This window comes from Herpailurus yagouaroundi, unplaced genomic scaffold (assembly GCF_014898765.1).
Source record: "Herpailurus yagouaroundi ecotype Mexico unplaced genomic scaffold, PumYag 28, whole genome shotgun sequence".
NCBI lineage: Eukaryota > Metazoa > Chordata > Mammalia > Carnivora > Felidae > Herpailurus > Herpailurus yagouaroundi.
Genome location: NW_024412376.1, coordinates 86,627,110 through 86,647,790, shown reverse-complemented (window position 1 = coordinate 86,647,790; position 20,681 = coordinate 86,627,110). Strand labels below are relative to the sequence as shown.

Here is a 20,681-nt window from a genome sequence, read left to right as displayed (position 1 = left end):
AGTTAGAAGTTCCCTTTCTCAGAGAGCTTACATTTAATGGGAGAGGCAGACAATTAGCAAGTAAATAAATAAGCGAGCTAAATTCAGGTCATGATCTTCACTATGAAGAGAAGAAAACAAAAAATGATGTATTAGGGTGGGTGGACAGTGGGGTGGGTGGAATCAGAGAAGGTACTCTAGGAAAGAACTCTCTAAAAATAAGATATTACAGCGAAAATTTTAATGATTAGAAGGAGTCAGCCGTGTGAAGATCTGAGGGAGTAACATCTCAAACAGTATGAAAGACAGGAACAAAAGAGAAAAAGAAATGAAACAAAGCAAACAATTAAACAAAAACTTGAAACTTGATTGAATGCAATAATTATCTCAGTTGAAAAACACTGTCAGGGCATGACCATATTGTCCCATATGTGTCTGTTTGCCTGGAGCAGTCTGTGTATGTCTATTGCCCAGGAATAATTACCCATAGCTCACCTATTCACTCTTCAAATGTTCTGGTTTCAAGCAGAGATGATGTGGTCACTCTGATTATAAATCTGAGATAATTGCAGCAATTTGTGAAGCAGTATTAGAAATTTTGAATATTGGGGTACCCAGATGGTTGGTGGTTAAGCATCCAATTCTTGGATTCAACACACGTCATGATTTCATGGTTTGTGAGTTCCAGCCTCACATCAGATTCTGTGCTGACAGTGTGGAGTGGAGCCTGCTTGGGATTCTCTCTCTCTCCCTCTCTTTCTTCCTCTCCCCTACTTGTGCATTCACTCTTTCTCTTTCTCTCTCCCTCTGAAAATAAACTTTAAATTTTTTTTTAATTTTGAATATTAATTTCACTCTTTTATTTATTAAGCTCAGAAATCAGAAAATTGCTTTCACTCATTACAATCTATTGTCTTAAGGCAACTCTTTTAATTGAGAACAATATATTTTGTTTATCATCTTTTCCTATGATCTTCATAAACCCCTCTGGTAATTATCTAGCTATGTATTCTAAAGCAGCAAAAAAATAAAAATAAAAATAAATAAATAAATTTAAAAAAATTGAAAGGATACACCTTATTTATTAGGTTTCTTTCATTGTCATTATTCTACTGTTAATGTTTGTAATGTACTTGGGAAGTAGGACTATATAAATAAGAGTGATTGATTAAATTTTCACCATGTCCCTTTATTTGTGTTCACGGTTTATTTCCCAGTTTTCTTCAATCTATACACAGAAAAGTCCTGCATGATCTGAAGCCAGTTTAAAGGTTGACACCACACTTACCCAAGGACTGGACATAAAGACCAACAGTTTTCAAAGCAGAATATTTGCCAGCATAAATGTGCCAAAGGAGATTTTTTTCAATTTTCAAGTTCTTTTAAACTTTTTTTTTTGAGAAAAGTAGTGTGACAGATATTGATATTGATATAGAGATAGATAGATATACATACATATACACATATATATTTTAAAGCATTGTTATATAACATATATGTAAAATATTACATAACATACATAAAATACTACACTTTAAGAGGAGCATGAACATTCAGAAAAAAAAATGTACGTGCATGGAATTTTTAAAATATAAGATTTGAAATAGTGAAAATACATTATGTAATATACTGGAAACATAATGAGTACCTAAAATTCATCCTTTAAATTGTTCAGCATCTCATATATCAGACATTTCAGTTTCCATGCTTAGTAAATTCAATACTATTCCCACAGAGCTTATATATTAAGAAATTAGGATGGTCTTCCATAGGAAATTAAAACTCTTGAACTGGGACACTTGGGTGGCTCGGTCAATTAAGTGTCCAACTCTGATTTCAGCTCAGGTCATGATCTCACAGTTCCTGATCTGGAGCCCCATGTTGGGCTCCATGCTGTAAGACTCTCTCTTCCCCTCCCCAGCTCGTGCTCTCATTCTCTCTCTCATGCTCTCTCTCTCAAAATAAATAAACATGTAAAAAGAACCATATGAAGGACTACTTATGGGAAAGTGGTTGGACTGATTATGTATTATCCTGGAAGAGAAATTAAGGATCAAGAGACCTAAGCCTAAACTGGTAGGAGTAGCAAGAATAAGCATGTATTTCACCTTAAATATCAAGGATATGAAAATATTAATATTCTCACATTTGAGTATTATCTAATTCTTATTTCTAAAATTAAGTTCTTTGTTGCCAATAAACATCTAGTATTAGCCATAATTATTAGGCGGTGGGTGGTAAAGATGTATATACTTTTATGACCAGTTTAATATGAGCTCCCTGCTATAAATTTACTTTCTCGAAGGCAAAAACAAAGAAATAATTCACATCACCTGCAACTGTTACATTGCCTACATTAGAAATGCCTCCTTTTAAAGTACCAGAATGAAACATGTCAGAGAAAGGGCAGGAGGCACCTGAGTGTTCCTGGATGTGGCACTTTCTAATGACCATTCTTTCTCAACCACGATGGCTTGGTAAATTAGAATTTCTGGTATGACTCAATGCTTACTTATTTATCTAAATTAAATTCTAAATGACTTAATAAATTTCTGGAAAAATAAAATCAGTGAGCTCTTCATGCTTGCTAAATTCTTTTTTTTATTTTTAATGTTTATTTATTTATTTTGAGTGTGTGTGTGTGTGTGAGAAGGAGGGGCAGAGAGAGAAGAGAGAAAAGCCCAAGCAGTCTCCACGCTGAGTGTGGAGGGCTTGATCCCATGACCCTGGGATCATGACCTGAGGCAAAATCAAGAATTGGATGGTTAACCAACTGAGCCACCAGGTGCCCAAATATTGCTAAATTCTTAATCATGCTCATACCTAAGACATTTCTTGACATTATAGCAAGAATAAATAGAAAAAAAAAATAAGTAGGAAAAAACATTTTACTTCCTGAATGGTTCACTAAAAGTTACAGATGTGTCTGTAGGCCTCAAAAAGATCTCTCCAAAGTCAAAAGGCTCTGTGGACACTGAGAAGTCCAGCTCCAGCCCAAGTCCTATGTGTGCTCTTGAGCTTTCAAGCCCAACCACAGGCAACTGATTTCAAGATTTTGCTGACAGGCCTCTCATGGGTGGGGATATAGGAATATGACTCAGCCCCACCATTTCCATGGCCCAATCAGGCTTCTACTCTCATATGCATAATGGCAGTCCTAACCCAGGATCCTCCATTTGGATGTGGAGGGTCTCAGCTGAGGCACTTTTATCCACTTTGACTCAGCACTTCTTCACTTCTATCTTTTCTCCCATTTCTCCCCTGGCCTACAGGTCCCTAAAAGACAGAAGTTTTTGTCTGGGACTCCTCATCAGGGAAACAATTCCTCCCATTTTCTTTGCATCCACCTGAGCCTCTCCCTATCATGTTCTCCAGAAGAAATGAAACACCCAGGAGCTGGGAGTGGTGCCTGTTTTCTTGCCTTTGCACTGTCACAGTAACTGAACAAAGGCTTGGTTGTTACTTTTACTTTGGCTCATTGTCCTAATTGACACACTGACACCTGATTGCATGGCAACCACTAAATGGTTTTCAGACATCACGCCTACTTTGAAAGTTGGGCATGAAAAAAGACTGCCAGCATCACTTTTGCAAGAATTACAAGGGGAATTATAACATTGCCTCATGGCACATGTTACTTGTTGCTATGAATGGCAGTTAAGAAACATAAAACATCATACAAGAACTAGCACAATCCGGATTTTCTCAGAAACATCTAGCCAAACAGCATACTAAAATGAAAACATTTATATAATTAATTAAGGAAATACTTCTGATCTTGTTAAGCCCTGTTCATATCATACAATCCAATTTCCTCTACATCAATTCCTATGACATTTCTAACCGACAGATATAGACAATCTATCCCTCTCATGTTATTTTATTGTATTTTCCTCAGATTTCAACCATCACATTTGCTTTGCTACTAGTTTCCTTAGAATCAGTTACTTGTGCATGCCTACGTCTCCCTCCGTACATTGTAAGCCTCTGGCATACCACCTCACGCCCATTATCACACCCAAACCATTTTAATTAGCACTGTTTTGATTGTGATAAACACTCAACAGGGACACCTGGATGGCTCAGTTAAGCATCTGACTTTGGCTCAGGTCATGATCACACAATTTGTGGTTTCGAGCCCCACATCAGGCTTTGTGCTGACAGTTCAGAGCCTGGATCCTGCTTCAGAGTCTGTGCTTTCCTCTCTGTCTCTGCCCCTCCCTTGCTCATGCCCTGTCTTCCTCTCCCTCAAAAATAAATAAACATTAAAAAAAAATTTAACACTCAACAAATATTTAAGTTGAATTGCTAATTTGGATTTGAAAATTGTGAGAGAACTTCATCACTATGTAGCTTTAAAAGGTAAGCCTCATCCAGGAAGTTCTACTGGTGGAATAGCCAGTTAAGGCTAGTTTGTTTTTTTCAATTTTACTTCTTATTTTGAGATAGTTTTATTTTGAGATACATTCACATACAGTTGTGAGCAAATAATACAGAGGTATCCTATGTACCCTTTATCCAGTGTCCTTCAATGGCACCACTTGCAAAACTATAGTACAACACACCAACCAGGATTTCAAGATGGATATATTCAAGGTACAGAACAGTGTTGTCACCAGGGTTCTTCTTGTTGCTCTTCTGTAACCATACCCACTACCCTCCCACCTCCACTACCTGCTTATCCCCTAACTGGTAATCTGTTTTCAATTTCCATAATTATGTCAAGAATGTTAGACAAATGAAGGAATAATTTTGTGTTTGTATGTAACTTTCGGGATATGCTTTTTTTCAGTCAGCATACTTCTCTGGAGATCCATGCAGGCTGTTGTATGTTTCAGTAGTTTTTCCTTTATATTGCTGAGTAGAATTCTATATATGGTATCTTTAACCATTCATCTATTGAAAGACATCTGGACTGTTCCCAGGTCTGGTTTTTGAGAATAAAACTGCTCTAAATATTCATGTGTAATTTTTTGTGTGAACATATTTATTTCTCTGGGATAAGTAACCAGACTCAACAATTGTTGGGTCATGTGGTAGATGTATGTTTTAGGGTATTAAGAAACTGTCAAACTACTTTCCAGAAAGGGTGTACCATTTTACATTTCCACTAGCAATGTATAAGTCATCCAGTTCCTCCAAACCTTGCCAGAACTTGGTGTCATTGATATTTATTTTTAATTATAGCCATTTTGGTAGGTGTTAGTGATATCATTGTGGTTTTAACTTCCATTTTCCTTCCCTAATGGCTAATGATGTTGAACATCTTTTCATGTGCTTATTTGCCCTTTGTGTATACTCATTGACAAAATATCTCATCATGTCTTTTGCCCATTTCCTAATTGAATTGTTTGTTTTTGTTCGTTTTTTTACTAATGAGATCAGAATTCCTTATATATTCTGGGTGATAGTCCTTTGTTAAATGTGTGATTTGCAAATGTTTTCTCCCAGTCTGTAGCTTGCCCTTTCATTGTCTCAGCAAGATCTTTTCAAGAGCAAGGTTTTTAATTTTGACATCCAATTTATCATTTTTTCGCATTATGGATTATGCTTTTGATACCCAAACTTTTTTTTGTCTAGTCTAGCCCTAGATTGTAAAGATGTTCTCCAATTCATTTATGTTTTATTGTTTTATGTTTTAAAGTTAGGCCCATGACCCACTTTGGCTGAATTTTTGGCATAATATGTGACATGTTAGTCAAGATTCCCTTATTTATTTACATATTTATTTAACCTATGAATGTCCAATTGCTCCAGCACCATGTATTGAAAGCTCATCTTTTCTTCAATGAATGGTATTTGCATCATTGCCAAAATTCAGTTGGGCATATGTGTGTGGGGCTACTCCTAGATTTATTGTTCTTTTTCATTGCTCAATGTGTCCATTCTTCTGCTAATATAATGCAGTCTTGATTACTAGACAAACAAAACAAAACAAACAAACAAACAAAACTCCACACCTAAAGGTAGAAGAGGCCACATTGAAGAAGGTGGGAAGTGCAGAGAAAGGTCTAGGAGAAAAATGGATGGTGGGTGCTCTGGAGGGGAGGCAGCTGTGGTTTTAGAGTAGGGAAAGAGAGAGAAGAACACACAGGGGAAGACACATGGAGAACATTTCCCCAAAGCGATTGGCTTGGAAAACAAGAGGAGCTGCATTTTGTGAGTTCTTGCAATCAGCTGGTCTTAAAGCCTAGAGTTTTAAAGGTCAGGGGCTTGGCTGGGATAGAGCCCTGAAGGCACTTCCCTGCTCCTAGAGAGTAGGCAGGTAAATAACCCAGGGGCAGACAGCGCAGAAATAGCAATTTGAAGAAAACTTCAGGCACAAAGTGGAGAGATTATTCACTCTTCTCAGGAGGAGTTCCTGAGAGGCAGCAGTTCAAGGAGAAGCCTCTCTGGGAACAAAGGAACTGGCAGGTTCCATTTCCCTCCCCAGCCCTCAGCATAAACCCTTTCCATGTAAGAAAGCAGCTAAGCGTGGACACTGGATGCCTAACTTGCTTACACCAAGCCCACACCCACTGTGCTCTGGCAGGACTGCCCTTCTCAGCCAAACTTGCTCAGTCCCAGCATGACAGCCCTTCCCCCGCCTCCCAGAAGATCAGCATAAACCCTGCAGACACCATCTCTCCTGACCAGAGAATTCTGCAGGGCCTCAGTTCTGGTGGAGTTGGTGTCAGGTCTCACTTCACAAGCAGACCATAGCACACTTAGTTAAAACTCAATACATTCAGTTCAGGGACCAAACACTGCCCAGAGCTGGCAAAGAGAGCTTTTGAAGATGACTAGCCAGAAAAATAGAGCAGTCAAAACACAACAGCAGAGTTCACACATCAAACACCAGAGACATTCCCTGAAGTGCCAGTCCCTGCACCCTACATGGGCTCTTCTTCATAAGGCCATTACTTGCAGGAGCAGGAGACATATTGGTTTTTCTAACATGCTAGAAGGCAGAGACTTAGACAAAATGCCAAGATGGAGAAATTTATCCCATATGAAAGAATGCAATAAGTCCATGGCCAGAGATCTAAGCAAACCAGATACAAGTAACATGCCTGATGGAGAATTTAAAGCAACAATCATAAGGATATTGACTGGGCTTGAGAAAAGAATAAGACATCAGGAAGACAAAAGAAAGATAAAAGAGTTAAAAAAGAAACAATCAGAGATGAAGAATGTCATGAATGAGTTCGGAAACAGGCTTGAAACAAAGAATAGAAGGCTGGAAGAAAAAGAGGAATGAATTAGTGACCTAGATGATAAAAAAATGGAAAATAATGAAGCTGAACAAAGGAGAAAAAGAAAAATTATGCAACACAAGAATAGAATTAGGGAACTCAGTGCTCCATCAAACATAATAACATTATTATTATAGGAGTCCCAGAAAAAGAAGAAAGCGAAAAAAGAGCAGAAAATCTATTTTAAGAAATAATAGCAGAAAACTTCCTTAATCTGGAGAAGGAGATAGATATCCAGATCCAGGGGGCACAGAGAACTCCCATTAAAATCAACAAAAGCAGGCCAACACATACTTTAATTACTTGTTGTAATTAAATTTGCAAAATATAATGATAAAGAAAAAAATTAAAAGCAAAAAGACAAGTTTTTATTCTTATAAGGAAAGACCCATAAAGCTAGCTGGAGACTTCTCAACCGAAACTTGGCAAGTCAGAAGGGAGTGGCATGATATATTCAAAATGCTGAATAGGAAAAATATGCAGCCAATAATATATTATCCAGCAAGTCTATCATTCAAAATAGAAAAAGAGATAAACAGTTTCCTAGACAAACAAAAACTAAAGGAATTTGTGACCACTAAACCAGCAAAGAAATATTAAAGGAGACTCTTTGAACACATAGGAGAGATCAGAAGTGGCAAAGACAAGAAAGGATCAGAGAAAATCTCCAGAAACAATGACAAAACAAATAATAAAATGGCAATTAATACATATCTATCAATAAGTACTCTGGGGGTGCCTCAGTGGCTCAGTCAGCTAAGCGTCCAACTTCAGCACAGGTCATGATCTCACAGTTCATGAGTTTGAGCCCCACGTCGCACTCTGTGCTGACAGCTCAGAGCCTGGAGCCTGCTTCAGATTCTGTGTCTCCCTCTCTCTCTGCCCTTTCCCTGCTCATGCTCTGTCTCTCTCAAAATTAAATAAACATTAAAAAAAATTTTCTTTAAATAATAATTACTCTGAATGTAAATGGACTAAATGTTCCAATCAGAGCCGTACTATGTCAGAATGGATTAAAAACTAAGACCCATCTGTAGGATGCCTATAAGAGACTCATTTTAGATCTAAGGACACATGCAGATTGGAAGTGAGGGAATGGAGAAACATTTATCACACAAATGGATGTCAAAAGAAATCTGGAGTAGCAATACTTCTATTGGACAAACTAGACTTCAAGACAAAGGCTGTAAAAAGAGACAAAGAAGGACAGTATATAATCATAAAGAATCCAACAATCCAACAAGAAGATATAACAATTGTAAATATTTATGCATCCAAAAGAAGCACCCAAATACATAAAATGGTTAATAATAAACATAAAGAAACTAAATAATAAAAACACAGTAATAGTAAGGGACTTTAACACCCTACTTACATCAATGGACAGATCATCTAAACAGAACATCAACAAGGAAACAAGAGCTTTGAATGATACACTGGGAACAGATGGACTTAACAGATATATTCAGAATATTCCATCCCACAACAGCAGCATACACATTCTTTTTAAGTGTACATGGGACATTCTCCAGAATAGAGCACATATTATGTAAAAAATCAGGTCTCAACAAGTACAAAAAGATCAAAGTCATACCATGCACCTTTTCTGAACATAATGCTATGAAACTAAGTCAACTATAAGAAAAACTTTGGAAAGACAACAAACACATGGAAGCTAAACAATATGCAACTTAATACTGAATAGGTCAACCAAGAAATCAAAGAAGAAATTTAAAAAATACATGGAAAAAAGTGAAAATGAAAACCCAACAATCCAAAACCTTTGAGATGCAGCAAAAGCAGTCCCAAGAGGGAAGTATACAGCAATACAGGCTTACATCAAGAAGCAAGAAAAATCTCAAATAAACAACCTACCCTTAGACCTAAAGGAGCTAGGAAAAGAACAACAAAAAAAAAAACCTAAAGCCAGCAGAACAAAGGAAATAATAAAGATTAGAACAGAAATAAATGAAATAAAAACTAAAAAACAAACCAACAACAACAACAACAACAAAAAAAAACACAATAGAACAGATTAATGAAATCAGGAGGTAGTTCTTTGAAAAAATTAATAAAATTGATAAACCTCTAGCCAGACTTACCAAAAATAAAAGAGAAAGGACTCAAATAAATAAAATCACAAATGAGAGAGGAGAAATAACAACCAATTTCACATAAACACAAATAATTATAAAAGAATATTATGAAAGGCTATATGCCAACAAATTGAACAACTAAGAAGAAATGGACAAATTTCTAGAAACATATTAACTATCAAAACTGAAAAAGAAGAAATAGAAAATTTGATCAGACCAATAACCAGCAAAGAAATTGAATGACCAATCAAAAAACTCCCTAAAAACAAAAAGTCCAGTCTTCATAGGTGAATTCTACCAAACATCTAAAAAATATTTAATATCTATTCTTCTGAAACTATTTCAAAAGTAGAAAAGGAAGGAAATATTGCAAATTCATTCTATGAAGCCAGCATTACCAAAACCAGATAAAGATTCCACTAAAAAAGAGAACTATAGGCCAATATCTCTGTTGAACATGGATGCAAAAATTCTCAATAAAATACTACCAAACTGAATCCAACAGCATATTAAAAGAACCATTCACCAATATCAAGTGGGATTTGTTCCTCGGTGACAAAACTGGTTCGATATTGGCAAATCAATCAATGTGATATACTGCATTAACAAAAGAAATGATAAGAACCATATGATTATTTCAATAGATGCAGAAAAAGCATTTGACAAAATACAATATCTATCCATAAAAACCCTCAACAAAGTAGGGTAAAAAAACCTCAACAAAGTAGGTTTAGAGGGAACATACCTGAACATAATAAAGGCCATATATGAAAAACCCATAGCTAATATCCTCAATGGGATAAAACTGACAGATTTTCTTCTATGATCAGGAACAACACAGGGATATCCACTCTCACCACTGTTTTTAACATAGTACTAGAAGTCCTAGCCACAGCAATCAAAAACACAAAGAAATAAAAGGCATCCAAATCAACAAGGAAGAAGTCAAACTTTCATGATTTGTAGGTGACATGATACTTTATGTAGAAAACCCAAAATACTCCACCAAAAAAAAAAAAAAATGCTAGAATGATACACAAATTCAACAAAGTCTTAGGATACAAAATCAACATATAGAAATCTGTTGCATTTCTATATAGCAATAATGAAACAGCAGAAAGAATATTTAAGGAATCAATTCCATTTACAATTTCACCACGAACAATAAGATAACTAGGAATAAACTTAATCAAAAAGGTGAAAAACTTACACTCTGAAAACTATAAAACACTAATGAAAGAAATTGAAGAGGACACAAAGAAATGGAAAGACATTCCATTCTGATCAATAGAACTGAATAGGAAACCCGGAAACCCAGAAAGGAAACCACAACTACATGATCCATCTTCAATATAGCAGGAAAGAATATCCAATGGGAAAAACAGTATCTTCAACAAATGGTGTTGGGAAAACTGAACAGCAACATGCAAAAGAATGAAACTGGACCACTTTCTTATACCGTACACAAAGTGGATTAAAGACCTAAATGTGAGAACTGAAACCATAAAAATCCAGAGGGGAACACAGAAAGTAACTTCTTTGACATCGGCTGTAGCAACTTCTTTCTAGGTATGTCTCTGGAGGCAAGAAAATAAAAGCAAAAATAAAGTGTTAGGACTTCAATAAGACATTAAGCTTCTGCACAGCAAAAGAAAAAAAAATCAACAAAACTAAAAGGCAAACTTTAGGATGGAGAAGATATTTGCAAATGACATATCGGCTAAGGGGTTAGTATCCAAAATCTATAAAGAATTTATCAAACTCAACACTCAAAAACAAAATAATCCAATTAAAAATGGGAAGACACGAATAGATATTTTTTCCAAAGAAGACACAGATGGCCAATAGACACATGAAAAAATGTTCTACATCACTCATCATCAGGGAAATATAAATCAAAACTACAATGAGATATTATTTCATAGCTGTCAGAGTGTCTAAAATGAAAAATGCAAGAAACAGCAAGTGTTGGTGAGGAATGGGTAAAAAAGGAACCCTCCTGCACTGTTGGTGGGATTGCAAACTGGTGCAGCCACTGTAGAAAACAATATGGAGATTTCTCAAAAAGTTAAAAATGTAACTACCGTATGATTCAGCAATGGCACTACTGGGTATTTACCCAAAGAACACAAAAATACTAATTCAAAGGGATATATGCATGCTGATGTTTATAGCAGCATTGGCTAAAATATCCAAATTATGGAAATAGCCCAAGTGTCCATTGATGGATGAATGAAAAATAAGTGATAAACACACACACACACACACACACACACACACACACACACACACAGTGAAATATTACTCAGTCATAAAAAAGAATGAAATCTTGCCATTTGCAACGATGTGGGTGGAGCTATAGTTTATAATGTTAAGGAAATAGGGCAGTCAGAGAAAGACAAATATGATATGATTTAACTCATACATGGACTTTAAAAAACAAAAGAAATGAGCAAAGAGGGAATAAAAAAGAGAGGCAACCCAAGAAATAGGGTCTTAACTGTGTACAACAAATTGATGGTTACCAGAGAGGAGATGAGTGGGGGGATGAGTGGAATAGGTGATGGGGACTAAGAAGTGCACTTGTGATGAGCACCAGGTGATGTATGGAAGTTTTGAATCACTATATAATACACCTAAAACTAATAGTATGTTAAGTAACTGGAATTTAAATAAAAACTTAAAAAAAAGGGATGAATCAGAGGTAGGAGCATATAGAGACAATTTTCCTGTAATATATTGCTAAGTATGTGTTCAAATCTTAGACTAGTAAAAAATCATTTGTCCATGATCTTTTGATAATTCCTGAAATAAATTTCCCTAAATGAAAGTATTATTTGACTTGAACTGAGTTCTCTTTAGAGACCAACATTTTTTTTTTAAGCGGCATTGAAATTGAAAGGATGAACAAAGATTACTTTCATGGCAATATCTGGAATTTCTTACAAGAAACAACTTTATTTTCTATGTTTGACCCTGTTAATAAAATACCAACTTGAAAAAATTCTTTACTCTAGTTCTTGATTTTCCATATAAATGGTAGGGTGATATTGCCAATAGCTACAAAAAACAACCTTGCTGGAATTTTGATAGGAATTACATTAAAACTTACAACAATTTGGGGAGAATTGACACACTTACTATGTTAAGTCTTCCAATCTACAAATACATTATGTCTCTGCTTAGATTTTCTTTGATTTCTTTCATCAGCCTTGTATAGTTTCCACTCTATGGGCCTTTTTTTTAGATACACACATAAATATACTTTTTTGGGGGTGTCAATGGAATTATAGTATTAATTTTGGTATCCATATGCTCATTTCTAGTACATGGAAATACAACTGATATTTATCTTATTTACTGTTATCCTATTGAATACCATCCTTTTTATTTCTAGGAGTTTTTTTTTATAGATTTATTGTTTTCTATACAGGCAGTCATGTCATCTGAATATAGGGACTGTTGTTTCATTTCCGTGCTGTATTGTTTTTCTTTTCCTTTTTTGCTTTCTTATACTAGCTAGAACACTCAGCATTATGTTAGATAAGTGTTGTGAGAGTGGTCATCTTTGCTTTCTTCCTGATCTTAGTGGAAAAGCATTCAGTCTTTCACCATAAAGTATAAGGTTAGCCATGTTAAGTTTGTTTCCTTGTTGTTTTGCAAATGGTCATGATCAAGTTGAGGGAGTTTCTCTACATAGTTACTTTTCTGAGAGTTTTATCATGAATTGGTATTGAATTTTGTCTAATTATTTTTCTGTATTAATTTCTCATATGATTTTTCATCTTAGCCTTAATATGGTAGATAATATTTAATTTTTGCTTTTTTAAAAAAGTTTTTGTGTTCTAGTATGCTGAGCTATTACACTTTTTTTTTTAATGTTTATTTTTTGAGAGAGAGTGAGACAGAACACAAGTGGGGCAAGGTCAGAGAGAGAGGTAGACACAGAATCTGAAGCAGGCTCCAGGCTCTGAACTGTCAGCACAGAGCCCAGTGTGGGGCTTGAACTCATGAACCCCAAGATCATGACCTAGGCCGAAGTTGGATGCCTAACCAACTGAGCCACCCAGGTGCCCCTGACGTTTTCTTGTGAACCATCATTGCATCTCTGGAATAAACTCTGCTTGTTCATGATGTAGAATTCTTTATATATTGCTGAATTCTATTTGCAAATATTTTAAAGAATTTTTGCATTGATTTTCATGAGGAATATTGGTCTGCAGTTTTCTTTCTTATATTGTCATCAGTTGATTTTGGTATCAGGGTAAGGCTTTATAAAATGAATTCCTTTTCTATTTTCTGGAAAAGACTGTGCAAAATTGGTGTTATTGCCTCTTTAAACTTTGGTAGGATTTTCCAGTGAATCCATCTGGGCATGAAGATTTCTATTTGGGTTATTTTAAAATAATGAATTATATTTTCTTATTGGCTATATGGCTGTACTGCTTTAGCTGTATCACACAAATTTTAATATGCTGTATTTTTATTTTCATTCAGCTTCAGGTATTTTTTGAACCAACTTCTTTGACTCATGGATTATTTACAAATATGTTGTTTCCTAGTGATTAGAGGTTTTCCTATTTTCTTTCTGTTACTCATTTCTAGTTTGATTCCATTGTGGTCAGAGAACACATTCTGTATGATTCAATTCTTTTAACTCTAATGAAGTGTGTTTCTGGGTTGAGGACGCCATCTGCTCTTGCTTCTGGGATACAAGAGACAAAAAGAAAACCGGAGGCACTCACCACTGCTTCCCCCTCAGGTACTGAGTCCCTAGCCCGTCAACCTTCTTTCAGAAGAGGAAGACGAAGCCTTGTTTTATCAAGGCATTTGGTTAGCTATTTGGTTGTGGTGGTGGTGGAAATGGTGGCAATTAACATAAGGAGAAAGTAAAATGTGTGTGTGTGTGTGTGTGTGTGTTGGGTCATACCACTTAATAAATTCCTACGTAAATTTCATATGTATGAATAAAGAACTAATAGGAAAGTAACCAAACAATAGCATATCATAAAGAAATATAATTTAACTGAAAATTACAGGATAGATTTAGAACTTCTAGAAGTAGAAGTGATTGAAAAAAGTCAGAAACAGAAATGCAGACAAATATTACTAACATTAGAAGACTTTTTCTATAAAAGAAGCACACAGTATTAAAAATACATAGTCATGTACGTAGAGTGTTTATAAATATTTATAAGGAGGTCAGTAAGATTTGAACAGACAATTCACAGAAGAGGAAGCATGCATAGGTAATTATTAAATAATTAAAGTTTATAACAATTTAAAAATAGAAATTAAACAACAATAGTTTTCTAGATGATGTGTCTTTGAATATTTATTGTATTTATAGTACTGCATCTCATATATCTGATTGGAACTTAAATTAGGCATGTTTGATATAAATTTTACAATGATACAGTAACTTCCTTTAAGACAAAAATAGCTGCCTAAGTTCTTACTGCCAAGGACCACATTGCCAACATGGTAGTAAACAAGCTTCTATATTTCCTCCATCATCGACATGATTATTTGCAAGTAGATAATATGGTTGTGTCCTTTCTTTCGTTTTTTTAAGTTTATGTATTTATTTGGAGAGAGAGAGCACACAAACAGGGGAGGGGCAAAGAGAGAGGGAGGAAGAGAATACCATGCAGGCTCCACACTGGCAGCACAGAGGCCAAGGCAGGGCTCTATCCCACAAACTGTGAGATCACAACCTGAGCGACATCAAGAGTTGGATGCTTAAACAACCAGGCATCCCTGGTTGCGCCCTTTCATATAAATTCATATTTATTGTGAAGTAAGCTAAAAAGTAGTGAAGATTTATATTCGTTTCTGAATAATCTTTCAGCCTCCTGGAGGTCAGTAAACTTTCTCTGAAATGCCAAATAGCAAAATATCTTAGCCTTTGTAGGCCATAGGATCTCTGTTGCAACAATTTGACATTGCCTTTGTCAGGGAGGAAAAATTTTTCCTCAGCTTTCTTAAGTTTGTTCTTAAGGGCCTGCAAATTAAACTGACAAAAGGAAGATTTACAATAGAAAAGACAATGTTTATTCTTATTTGTTTATAGGACAGCTCACAGAAAATGTGGCATAAAGAGGGGGTTAGAATTTGGGACTTATATACCACATTAGTGTGGGAAAAGTTGGAGGAGAAAGGACCACTTAGGAAAGATAAAGGGGTACTTAGGAAAACAGATGGGAGACACGATAGTTTTGTAACAATTTCTTGGACAATTTTTTATCCCAGTCCTGGCTTCTCATCTTGTTGACAGGAGTCATCTTCCCTGGTTATGAAATTCTGGCGAAAGGATTTAGGACAGTTGAACTCCTTGGGGAGGCTCTGCTTTTAGGCAGGTAAGGGGAGTTGAGACAAAGCCTTTTCACATCTCTTAATTCACAAATATCTTCACCTCAAAATAATCCTTATATCAGAGTAGTATATTCTGGAGCCCTTCACAATTTTATTGTCAAAGCAGCCATAGACCATATGTAAATGAATGGGGATGGCCATGTTCCAATAGACCTTTACTTACAAAAACAGGGGGCGGTGGTTTGCAGATCTCTACTCAAGACTTTGTTTATAATTTCCGAGCACACACATTAAATATAGATAATAGTTAAGTAGTTTAATTAATAATAGTAGTAACGATTAATTTTGTAAGCAAAGAAAGTAACTTAATTTCCTGTAACAGTTTGTCAAAGCCTCTAATAGTATATTTCCATAGTATTTATAATATTTGAAATAGCAGAAATAATAGCATATAATGTTTAAAGAATTAGATAATAATTGTCTATATGAAAGAACATGATTTTGGAAACACACAAACATAGCTCATATTTCTGGCTCTGCCATTTGCTAATTGTAGGTCCAAGGAAAAAAATGTTTGCAAGCCTTTGTTTCTTCATTTATAAAAGATAAATAATAATATCTATTTCATAGGGTTATTATGAATATTACCTGGAAAATATCATAAAAGGGGTTAGCACACTCCATAGCATGTAGTAACCTCTTAAATGACTAATGGCGGTTACTGTTTATAGCTTATTATTTATTAAGTAGAAGTTTCACTGGACAGATAATGGAGAAATGAACATTTGGGTTATGCTATTATCCCTGTAATAGATTTGATATCTGCACTTTGAAACATTCAGTTTAATGATGATAATTACCACTTAAAAACAATGTGGTCCAAATTTTATAACCAGGACCATCCCATATTATTTTGTTTAGAATTCTGAGGGAAAAAAAAAGTCTGTCCTAAAGCCCCTGCGGTTCAGTACTTAGATGAAAAAAAGCACTGGACTAGTACTAACATGATAGGGAAAGGTAGGATAAAATAGGCAGAGGGGGAAGGTTAGGACCTGAGGTCCCCGGTTGGGGAAAAACACATATTGTGACCATGAGTAAATTCCCTTAGGCTTAAGGTTCCTCTTAAGAATGTAACAGACACCACCCACCCATCAGGTTCCCCTCAGGAATTTGACAATCACAATACCTAAGTAAAATCAGTAAATCATAAAACTTACGTTATATGAGGGACAGTAGGACCGCCATCTGATTCCTCACACAATGGAATTGAGCCAATCAGGAATGAACAACGCAGCACTTAGAGTGATCAAGCCAATAAGGGTAATACCTGAGAAGAAACAAGGAAGAAGGAACAAGGGGGAAGGGAAGGGAGGGCCAACCAGAACCTTATCAAAAACCCTTGCCTATGTCGCAGGCATTCTTTTTTGAATGTCCCCTCTCTGTAAAGAGAGTTTTCATGCTACTCTTTAATTTTTTTTTTAGCTTTGATCATTTTATTATTTTTTTCTTTTTCAAGAGCTTTTTATTTATTTTTTATTTACTTTTAAATTTTATTTAAATCCAAGTTAGTTAACATACAGTGTAATAATGGTTTCAAGAGTAGAATTGAGTGATGCATCACATATATAACACCCAGTGCTCATCCCAACAAGTGCCCTCCTTAATGCCCATCACCCATTTAGCCCATCTGCCACACCCAACACCCCTCAACAACCCTCAATTTGTTCTCTGTATTTAAGAATCTCTTATGGTTTGTCTCTGTTTTTATCTTATTTTTGCTTCCCTTCCCCTATGTTCATCTGTTTTGCTTCTTAAATTCCACATATGAGTGAAATCATTTATTTGTCTTTCTCTGACTTATTTCACTTAGTACAATACCCTATCCACATTGTTGCAAATGGCAAGATTTCCTTCTTTTTGATTGCCGAGTAATATTTCATTGTATTCTTACTTTCTGATCTTATATTGTAATAAACTCTTGTCTGCTGCTTATTTTATTTTGTGTTCACCTCTTCATTCTTTGAAACAGCAAGACAACCAATCCCGGGTATTGAGGTAAAAAAAAAAATCCTGCAACACTAATGAAATAGATGCAAGTGGCAGTTTAAAAACTTACCATTTGAAAGGTGAAGAAAAGTTTAAATCAGTTATCCTAAGGTCAGGAGCATGGATCTTGTGTCCTTTCTTCTGGGCTTTCTAGTTTTATGTAGGGTGACTAGTAACTGAATAAGAGTACTGCATTAAATTACAATACAATGAAGTAAATTGCTCTCAAGCCTGGGAGAAGCTGATGACATCACAGTCTCAAAAGCTCCTCTAAAAGTCAAAACTGCTTTTTTCATCCTTAGCTCTCATCAGGGAACACTGACACACTAATGACATCTGGGTTTCTTTCAAGCCAGTGGATTTTGGAAAGGGTTGAAAGTTTTTTCTTTGAATGGTTCATAGCCCCAATTAGGAATAAAATTAGCCATTATCAGGGGATGGATGATTCTTTTCACAGAAGACTTCCTCCTAGTAAATTTGAATTGCAAATATCAAAACCCCTAAAGAAAATGAAGGCAAAATACATACATACATACATTCATACATAAATAGTGAGGGGTTTTTTTTTTTGTTTTTTTTTTTTAAGAGCAGCAGTAATTCATTATCAAGCAATTAGCCTTGCAATAAGCTCCCATTTCTCGGTTTAGAATATTCTGGTCAATATTGGCAATATAATTATGATAAAGGTTGAAGACACAGTGCAGTCCTCAAATGTTAACCATTTACAAACAATTTGTCTTTAATGACAGACAGGAGAGCATCTAATTACCCTCAGCATTTCAAGAAAGGCTGACTATTTGCCAAACAGCACTCCATTTGATTGCCTTTAAAGTGCAGCCCTGGGTTGTTAAAGGGAAAATAGGATTTTTGGCTCCAGGTAATTAACTTTCCCGCTGTTCCTTTCTGAGGCCATAATGAAGGCTCTTTGAAGTCTTCATTACCAAGGGTATTTGTCAAGGCCAAAATAATAATGCACAGCCCCAAGTCCTTCAATAACAGTTTCCTTTATCATTCTCTATAAAATCTTTGAAATGACTAATGATCGCCTGAAAGGTGCAAAGGGCAAAATTCACTGTCTGAAATGAGACAAGTCATCTAGAGCTCTGGGACAGCCAAAGAAAGGAAAGTAATACTGAACTGAAGGAGGATAAAGGGGGATTATTTGAAATCTAGATTATTTTCAACAAAGGCTGATTCTTCAACGCTTTGTGAAAAAAGTATAGAGGAAAAAATGAAAAATGAAAAGTAAAGATAAGTGAAAAAAATAAAGCATATGTTAAAATACATACATGATCATAGGAACTCGTTATTGATGGAACGGGGCAAACAGTAGCATTTGCCTTGAAATAGGAGTAAGAGTGAAATCATTCACAGAGCTGGTCTGCTCCATTTGTCTCAGAGATCACTAGATATGTTTCTAGTACTGCTTTTTCTCCTAAGACTCTAGCGTTGATGGAATCTATTGAAGGATAGCTCAGAAGTGCATTTCAGTGACTCTTCATAGGCTTTCTGAATCATGTGCCAGTGTGCCACAGATTTTCTCAAAACCCCTTCCTTTGTTAATTAAGGTGCAAGAAGAGATTCTAAATTAACGATATGTCTTTTTAAGACTTTTCTGCCCAGCTTCCGTAGTATTCCATTCAACACAAGTTTTCTTAGAGCTGGTAATAAGCTCTCTAATTGTGACACATTTTGGTGTCTCATATTCTTATATCTTTTTCAGAATATTCAAAGTAGAAGAGAACCAGCAATGATGAAATACTCACCATGTGTCACATTATCATATTCTCACTTTAACCTCCCAGCTTTTGTGTGGATGAAGGAACAATTCTAATTAGTCCTCTCCTGCTTTTAATTCCTAGGGAGCAGCCTAGAGTTCCCTTTCATCATTCCCCTGTTCATCACAATGTTTACTCATCTGACGAAACTCAGTTCATGGCTGCATGCACATCTCATCTGCAAATCTTGGATTCCATTTTCATAATACATCCCGATTCCAAACACTTCTCACACTAGTTCAAATCAGCATGACCTGACCTGCAAATAGATTAGTGCATTCTCCATTGACTTCTACCATTGCTTATACCATGATGTTCCCCTACTCAGCCAGAAGGACATTGAAATCCTATGTCAGATTATATTATTCCTCTGTTTACAACCAACCCATCAACAAACTCACTCAAAAGAACATGTAGAGATTATATAATATATATGTATATATGCATATATATACATATAGATCCATCTAGATCCATATATATGGCTCATTCCCTCATTCCATTGAAATGCTACCTTATGAAAGACACCTCATCTGACAACCTAACTAAAAGAGCATCCCTGTTCCAATATTGTCCATCTTCTTAACCTACTTCATTTTCTTTCAAAGAATTATCCATCGTGTCATATATTTGGGTTTCTTTCTGTTGTACCCCCAATAGAATTCCATCTCCAGGAGTGGGGATCTTCACTGTAATGTTCACTGCTATGTCCCTGAAACAGGGGATAATGAGTGAATAGGCAATAGATGATTCTATGGTCTTCTATTTTGTGTCCTCCAGTTACTAAAAATTCCAAGTAAAAATGTTTCATCACTTTTTTATGTTTCTCAAGACAGTCTTTTCCCAACGTTGAGATATTTGGAAACAAAGGGCATTATATTTCATAAGTCTACTTGTACCCAATAACTTGTAAATTCATGTTCATTCATTTGTTTACTTCAAAGAGCTAATATTTCACGTGGATGCCATGTTGGGGGATCATTAACACCATTTAGTGCCTTACAGAACAGAGACAATCTTCAAATCCCACATTTGCTTTTATCCTCTTGCCTAAACCAATTCCACTTTAGGGATAATTCCATATCCTATTTTGGGGGGGAAACATGACTGTTTAAATATACTCGGTGTATTAGTTTCCTAACAATCCCTAACAAAGATTCACAAACTGAGTGGTTTAAAACAAGAGAAATATATTCTCTTACAGTTCCAGGGGCTAAAAATCTAAAACCAAG

At 35.6% G+C, this 20,681-nt stretch overlaps 1 long non-coding RNA gene across 1 annotated transcript; it reads right to left on the bottom strand.

The window, feature by feature from the left end:
- Window positions 1-15,248: 15,248 nt before the first annotated feature.
- On the bottom strand, window positions 15,249-18,166 carry LOC121029455 (uncharacterized). The gene is made up of 3 exons (XR_005789738.1): window positions 17,742-18,166; window positions 16,843-16,952; window positions 15,249-15,725 (listed from the first exon to the last, which is right to left on the bottom strand). It is a non-coding gene; the product is annotated as an uncharacterized LOC121029455 (long non-coding RNA).
- Between the last annotated feature and the right edge of the window lie 2,515 nt (window positions 18,167-20,681).